Raw genomic sequence first — 8,737 nt, 5'->3', positions numbered from 1 at the left:
CAAGATTAAACATTTATAAACTGCAGTTCATATTTAATCAAAATTCAAATCATATTATACAAACTCGATCAATAAATAATTTTGTTTTTACGGTAATGGAATTGGACATAAGCCATTCTATCCTAATATCCTATATAATAATATGTTAACAACATATTAAAACACAATTAAATGTGTAATAAATAATAATTATAATATATAAGTAAGTATGTATATATTAACAATGAAATGCTGAATTAATATAAATAAATTATAATATATTGTTTCAGGCGGTCGGCTATTGCTCATATATTTGATTTATTTTACTTTTTTACTAATTAGTTATCAGTTGACACTTATCATTCTTATCAATTACTTTTTAATTAAATAAAGGTATACTATCGAATTTTAGGCTATTATTAGATGTTTGAATTGAGTTCGTCGAACCTTACATGACTTGCGGTATAAAACTATAAGGTATGTTATAAAATAGTAAATACCATAGCCATTTACACTCGTCACTCCCTAATCATATTGGTCATTGAAAAAAAATATTTCCCCATCCAAAAAAAGATGTTATCACTGATATTTATGATAAATTTATATTTATCATACATACAATTTATTTATTAAATAAAAAATACAAATGATACAATACTTACTAATCTTACTATAATTATTATTATAGTAGGTATAACACTATAACCCTAAAAAACATCAATAAGCATATTAAAAAATAGCAACAAGTAAGTTACATAATAATCATAGTATGCATATAAGGATTGACAGATATTTATTTTTGGAACAAGTTTACTTTACCATGCTCATAAGAAATTAAAAAAAAAAAACTTTCGAAACTAATAGTCATGTATATCACAGCTGCGTTAACGATGGTATAATTAAAAATTGTTAATCAGACTTCGTTACAAAGTTTGATAACCACGGTAATTGCATATTTACAATTTATATTTAGTTGGTGCGTACCGCGTAACACATGCATTCAAAAATATAGGAAATTTGCTACAAACTTTTCAAAATGTTTGAAATAAAACAAATAAACTAACTAATTTATATATATTTTTAAATATATAATATAATCAAAGCATCAAAAATAGTAAATAGTGTATTTGTATGACAACTGGCAAAAGCGGAAATTGCTCTCTCACATTTGCCACATATTACCTATAGGTACTATTTTTTGTCACGCCTCTACCGCCTTTATCTGTATTACGGTAATAATGAACTGTTTTCACCGTTCTCGGTATCTAAATTCACTTATGTACTGTTTTATTAAACAGCGAGGGAGTAATCCACCTACCAGCAAGGAAAAACGTATAGGAATGATATGTTCATTCGTGCATGTACAATGTACATGTTATAATCTGATTAAAACAGAACTTTAAAAAACACTTACAGTCCAACAGTCCAATGAACGGAAAAAGGTCATTTTCCAACGCTTCAACTGACAACATAAAAAAACTTTAGATGTAGACGTGACAAAAAGAAGTATAATAAGTATAAATTATGATGGTCTAACGCGTATTAAATAAATATTCGAAAAGTAGATAATCGTTCTGCTGTATATAGTAGGTGTCGAGTGTGCCTCGTCATTCAGTTGATAAGTCACTGTAATATGTGTGTTAAATATGATTTTAATGATAAATCATTGCATACAAAAAACGATTCTCAGTGTAGACGGACTGTCAGTCTTTACTAGGTAATAGGTATATAACTAGTTACTAATTTATAGTTAATTTATTTTATCATTAATAAAATGATCGGCTCAATTAATACTAGCCGAAAACATTGCATTTGTATTTTACTATTAATATTTAACTATTATAATAAGTAGTATTATTCAGTGGCGCAACTAGAAAAAAAATTCGGGGGAGGGGTTACATTAATACAATATATATCATCAGGTGTACCTACCGACGTTAAGGAATACTGTAGCCTCGGAAAAATGTCGAGGGGGGGGTTACAACCCCTTAACTCCTCCCCTGGTTGTACCTCTGGTATTACTTTGTATAATTTATAATTTATCATTTAATTTTTAAGTCAATATCTTGACTTTATTACTCGTGAAACTTTATAATTAGGTCTATGGTATAAATAAGCAATATCATAATATATTTATTTATACTTTTAAGATATTTTGGTTTCAATACAAACTAGGTACTTATTAAAAAATTGTTATCACATTTTTAAATTTTTTGACCAAGCAAAATACTTTTATAGATATTTATAGAAACTAAATTAAATAAAATCGGAAATATAAAAATGTCTTTAAATAGACCTACTTCAAAAAGAGTCTAATTATTTTTAAAAATGTACCATGAATAAAAAATGTATATATCAATATAAATCTACAATTATTTTTCTTTTTGTAAACTATACCTACCACCAACCTACTTAAAGTTTTAAAACATTAATTTTATAATATATTGTAAGTGTAATTGCTATTTTGTTGTAGTAATGTAGTTTGTATAAGTCATTATAATTAAAAACCATTATATTATATTAAAAACTATAAACATAATATAAGTTCTACCATTGATTATAAATACTATAGGTAATAGGTTAGTTGTAATGGTTCTACCTTTGATTATATAGTGCTAAATAAACAATTAAGTATAGACCACGGTATATTATGATATACCGTGGTATATACTATAGTTCTAATATTATAATTTAGGAACTATATACTTTAGTGTTTATACTTTAATCAATGGTTCAACATAGTTTACAGTTGACAGTTCAAAATTGTATTAGAACCTTTAAAATCTACATATATTTATCAATTATTACTGCATTTAAATTTTTAATTTAAATGGTTAATCATAAATCTTTTTTATTTATTATTTACCGAGGTAAAACTACATACATATTCATAGGTACCTATATATAACATAAGTAGTAGGTACATAGAAGTATTAAATTCTTTTTTAGAAAAATCTCTAATATTCATTGAGAAACATTTTCTGGGGATAACCGATAACCTATATAAGATTGAATGTTATTAGCACCTGAATAACTATTCTTATCTTACTATAATATAGTTAAGACGTTGAGTATATTCAACAGAATAATTTATTCATTAACCATTGTGATAAGTGATAACTGATAAAAATAAATACCATAGTGTCAATTTTAAGAGAAAAAAGAAACGACTTATCTATTTTGTGTAATAAGTAAAAACCTACACTAGTAAATAGTAATTTTAAAAACTGATCTACTTCTCAATAATTAATAATAATACGATTTGTTTAATAATTGTAAATTGTTCATCATTTTGTAAAGTTAGTAGTGTACTTTGTTAAATGTTAATGTCAATGTGTTATACTGCTGTCTTTAAAGTTTAAGGTTATACTATTTTTGTTGTATTTATATTGTACAACTAGTACTAGCCACTAGGCAGTATATTTATTGTAAAGCTATTGCAGCTACCATTCTATACCAGATTGTACGTTTGTATGTCATCTACGTATCTTCAGTTTCAATGAAAATAATAATATTAATCTTTTATTTTTATAATGATATTTTTATTTTATAACTAATAAAATTGAAATTTATTATTTTTTATACACGATAGGTACATTCTTACATCAAGTATCTAACAAAAAAACCATTTATTTGATTAATGCTTGTAGGTACATATATATATAGGTAATTTAATAAAATTACATAATATTATATTAATAAATTTAAGTACCGACTACGTATGTAGTATTTTACTTAAATTATTATCTGATTACGCCTATAATTATTACAAATTAATACAAACAATTTAAAGGATGCATTAAAAAAAAAAAAATATTTTAAAAAGACTATTATTAGAATGGAAGAATGTGCCAAAATGTTTTTTCTAGGAATATAATATGCGTTAACTGTACTTTAAAGCTTGTTTAGCAATTTTGTATTTCAAATAAGTTCTTAACTTTTTAATTTTAATTTATTAGATTATTGTACATTATTGCTGCAGTGACGTATTTGATTGGTGAAGGGGTTCTCAGTTTATACATAATTAATATAAACTATGTATGATAACTATATATTGCTTATTTTCTTTATCACACATGACATTATATTTAGCCGTAACTTAGACATCGTCTTCAGAATACACAAAATACCAATTTCTATACTTATTCCTTAACTAAACTGCAAAAATACCTATGTATCGGTTTTTTTTTCTCTGGGGGGGTCCAGAGGTATTGGACCTAACCTAACCTCCCCGCGCAGTGGCGTGTTTAAGATTTTGCTGCCCTGCAGGGTACACATTTTTTTTATGCCCGCTCCCTTTAACTTTTAACACATGTGATATGTTAATAGTATCATATGCAGTATAAAAATTAAAAAGCGCAGTCAAGTTACTAATAACGCTCTGCTATATATAGTAGGTTACTATAATGGACGTATTCAATTTGAATCCAATGATAAGTATCATTGAATACGAAAAACGATTCTGAACGGAGATGATTTGTCAGCTTAGGAATGAAGATATAATATATAAAATATATTACTTTTTAAATTGAGTGGTGAATAAGGTGGTTAATGTTTTAATAACCTAAAATTAAATCATGTTCAGAGAATGCCAATTTAAAGAACTGGTGTATGTTTTTAGTTCTATACGACTAATAAATTTTAACCATAACAAAAATCTAAAATTATTTGATATTAAATCGTTATTTTAAGAGTGAATTTTGGATTTCTTAAAAATTTAAACTAAGGGTAACATTTTTTTTATTGGCCAACGTTCAAGTTATTTTATAATTATCGTATTATTATAGTAAGCCAAACTTATGGGATATCTAGTATTAAATTTTTGACTCTTAGATACTTACACCGATTTTTTCATAAATTTTAACTACAAAATAATTTGCAAATATTCATGATTTTGACAAATTGTTGTCAATATTTGAATAACCTTTTTTGTGCCTACCAATGTATTCTTATAATAATTGTTGAATCACTAAAAGACTAACATATGAGGAACTAAGTATTCTATTTTCAATGCAAGTTTCCTCACCACCTTAGCACATTGTGAAAATAGATATTATATCAACTTAAATGTTGCATGAGGTATTGCATATGTGGCGCGTTTTTTTTAATGTGGTTTCCCCGAGTATAAACTTTAGGCCTAATCCACACAGAGGATAATGGTGAACTGTCAGGCAGCTATTTATAGTAAGTGAAATTTTCACGATTTATCGTGTTATGCATATTTTAAGTCAAAATTATAATGTTTAAAATAAATTTTTGATTTAATGAAATAATATATCTTATATGACCGAAAATTTTCCATTATCCTCATTACATTGGCAGTGCTGAATTCAAGACGTATATATCATATTAATGGTGATCTATAATAAACGATAATAGTTGTTGTCTAATCTGATTAAATAGGTATTATAAATTTATAAAAATGTACTCCACAAATTAAACAATTATATATTAACATTTTTACATAATTTTGTTTATATTGATATATTTTTGACTACTGAATTCAATACTGTTATAATATGTGTACACATATAGCTAAAATAAATATAATTAATACGTATAAACTAATATTATAATACTAGGTAGTATACTATTAAAACGGATAATATTTTAACTTAAATAAGATTATTTAATTATTTTAATTATTTTTAATATTACACAGATAAATTAAACGTACCTGTTTATTATCAATTATATTTTAATAATTCTGTAATAGAAAAGTAACATGTTTTTTACGAATCATTATATGACATTATTAATAACCCATTGTACATCTAAAATCTTGCTTGTCTTTCTTAGTTTCTTGAATATTATTTTACCAATGATAAAAAATAAAACAAATCAAATGATTCTATACCTTGAATTATGTGGATAATATTAGAAAACGCAGATCTGATCGCGAAGCATTCTTGAAAAATTATATACTAAAATTAAAATTGTAAATTAGAATAAAAACATTTAAAATCAAAGATAATTTTTTGTAAAATAAAACTAGTTAAAAAAAAACTTATAGTGTACTTAAAATGAAAACAAATGACAAATAAGTTATTTAAGTATATATAAAAATAATATAAACAATAAAATCGTACTCAAATAACTTTACTGACTGACGATAAAAATTAGAAAAAAAACAATAGGTTTAAATATTATTATAATATATGATATTCTAATTAGCCAGCATAGTATTTTAATTTAACTAATCAATATTTTCTAGCCAACATACTCGTAATATTATAATATGACTATTGTCCTAATACCTATAAAAAAAAAATATATATTTTAATATTGTATTATTATATGTACAGTATTACATGCAGGTATTATTTGTATTGGAACTTATTTATGGTAATATAAATATTATATAAAAAAAACGCTAATCTAAAGAACTTGTGAAATGTTAAAGTATTTAAGACTTTTAGTTTTTAAATAATAACAAATGTTAAGTTGTTTGAGGATAAATCGTTATCATTACGCGATTTCGTAAACAATTTTAAATATAAACGCTCATAACATTTTTCCTATAATGAGACTTCGAATTTTCTCTATAGCAATTTGAAAGAAAACTTAAGAAAAACTTAATGTTGAATTTTTTAATGTTAGATATAAATACAAAAAATGTTATGAATTTTCAACGACAAAATTACTTGTAAATTTTGGCGATTTTGACATATTTCTTAAAAATTGAACTTCAAACACTTATAAAAAAAAATTATGACCAATAGTTTTTGATTTTTTTTTTAACTTCAATAAGAATAACTTAGGGAAAACTTTGTATTACATTTTTCAAGTGTTTTTGGAAACCCAACATTTTTTTTATTGATACTTCAAACTTACTCAAAAAAATTCGAAAATTTCAGTCGTCTAAAAATAACAAAAAAAAAACAAAACAAAACAAAAAAATATTTAAATATTTTGAAAATTTAACTGTAAATAGATAACATTAATATAAATATTTGGTCAAAATTTCAAGTATTTACAGCGATTTGTTTTTGAATTGTAAAAAAAAATTGATTTTGTCGAAAACAGGTTTTGCGTAAAAATTCCCGTGTTTCCGTCACTTTTTTTTTGTTTTGTCTTATTTTTTTTTGAAAACTAAGGAAATTCTTACTTTTGACTTCTGTAGTGCACCAAGGATTCACTTTGCTATCGGAAATCACCCCTGAAATTTGAAATTGAAGTACTATTTCTATAAATTATATAAATAGATATAATTTTAATTTGTATAAGTTAGTCCAACTTCACATAGCGCACCCATTTATTGAACTTCGAAATCGGTATTAAACAAAAACTAATGAGTAGCAAGTATTATAAGCCTCATATTGCAATTTACAAGTCTTTTGGGTGGCTGCTATAACTTTTGAAATTGTGAAGTTGGTCCACCTATTTTGACTTAGAATAACTTCAAACTTATTATCTACCAAATAAAAGCTAATGATTAGTGTAAGAATTTGCAAACGATTTAGGCGGCCATAAGAGCATTCAAAGTTACAAAGTCAGCCTAACCTAGTTGTCCTAAAACTTTGAAAATGGAACCAAAATTGCGATATCTTTTAATTTACAAGTAGGTATATTTGCAAGTTTCTTTTTAAAATTTTCAAATCATTTAGGTGACAAAATTGCTGTACTTTGGGGTGGTCTAACTTCACGAACGTTACAATATACATATATGATATATCTAACCCTGTCTCAGTGGTGGATCTAAGGTTTTTTTTTGGGAGAGGGGATTTTTTATATTAATTTTGCAGTAAACACAATATTATTTAGGATTTATTCGCGAGTACATCAACTAAAGTTGAATAGAAATATACTAATACTATACTGGACAGTTCCGCAGACCGCAGTAGGGATTGTGTTATATACTATCTACTATAGATTGTATTACTTACATTATTAAATATATTACCCTTCAACTATAAACTTTACAACAGCTTATATCACTCACTGCAATTACTAAAGTCTTAAGTACGCTATGACTGGCGACTGCTGTATGTCGGTATGTATGTTGACGTGTTGTAAATTGTAATAGGTACCTAATAAATAATAACGATAACAATAGGTACACTAGAAACAGTAGAAACCAAATACTTACAAATAGTAATAATTAATATCACGATTTTCGAAATGGTTAAGATAATATTATTATGTTTAAGCGATCCAAAAAAGAAAAAAAATGTCATGTATAGGTAGGTACCTACTTATATAAACACTTATAACGCAGCACACACGATAGTCGGACGACCATGTTTAATGAGTAATGATGAGTATTGACAAAAATTGTCATTTGACAGTGTATGATTATAGCATAGCATTATACTCTCACGTAACTGTGTAAATATAGTGCAGACTAGTCCATAAAGGTATTTTACACTATGTCACTATTAATTTATTATGAAATATTTTCATACACTGTCTGTAGTCTGTGCTTCGAATTTGAAAGAGTGATGTGAAACCACCTTAATTCACGTAAGTCGTATTATTATTTATTTATATATCATAATATTAATTATTTCCTACCTACGCTGTGTGTGACGACTACGGAATACCAAAATAAGATTACCTACTACCTACATATTTAAGTACAGCAAAATATTATACATGCAACTATGCTAGTACGCGCCAATCAACGATTCAACCCGTTTGCGTTGGTCACACTGTCTAGAATCAGAACACCCGTGTGTGATATGGGCCGACGATCAGTGCGGTCGGCTGACGGATCGCGGACCGATGGTATTGTACATAATTTCTAGAGACGTGAATG

The 8,737-nt window shown here is 25.9% G+C and overlaps 1 long non-coding RNA gene across 3 annotated transcripts; it reads right to left on the bottom strand.

Moving 5' to 3' along the window:
• Positions 1 to 5,661: 5,661 nt before the first annotated feature.
• LOC114124215 (uncharacterized) lies at positions 5,662 to 8,604 on the bottom strand. Of its 3 annotated transcripts, XR_007603407.1 has the most exons (4): positions 8,175 to 8,604; positions 7,866 to 8,009; positions 7,088 to 7,138; positions 5,662 to 6,236 (listed from the first exon to the last, which is right to left on the bottom strand). It is a non-coding gene; the product is annotated as an uncharacterized LOC114124215 (long non-coding RNA). The 3 variants fall into 3 exon arrangements; XR_007603406.1 differs by lacking the exon at positions 5,662 to 6,236 and having other exon boundaries at positions 6,847 to 7,138; positions 8,069 to 8,604; XR_003592431.2 differs by lacking the exon at positions 5,662 to 6,236 and having other exon boundaries at positions 6,852 to 7,138; positions 8,175 to 8,601.
• Between the last annotated feature and the right edge of the window lie 133 nt (positions 8,605 to 8,737).

This window comes from Aphis gossypii, chromosome 1 (genome assembly GCF_020184175.1).
Source record: "Aphis gossypii isolate Hap1 chromosome 1, ASM2018417v2, whole genome shotgun sequence".
Classification (NCBI taxonomy): domain Eukaryota; kingdom Metazoa; phylum Arthropoda; class Insecta; order Hemiptera; family Aphididae; genus Aphis; species Aphis gossypii.
This window is presented reverse-complemented; position numbering and strand designations above follow the sequence as displayed.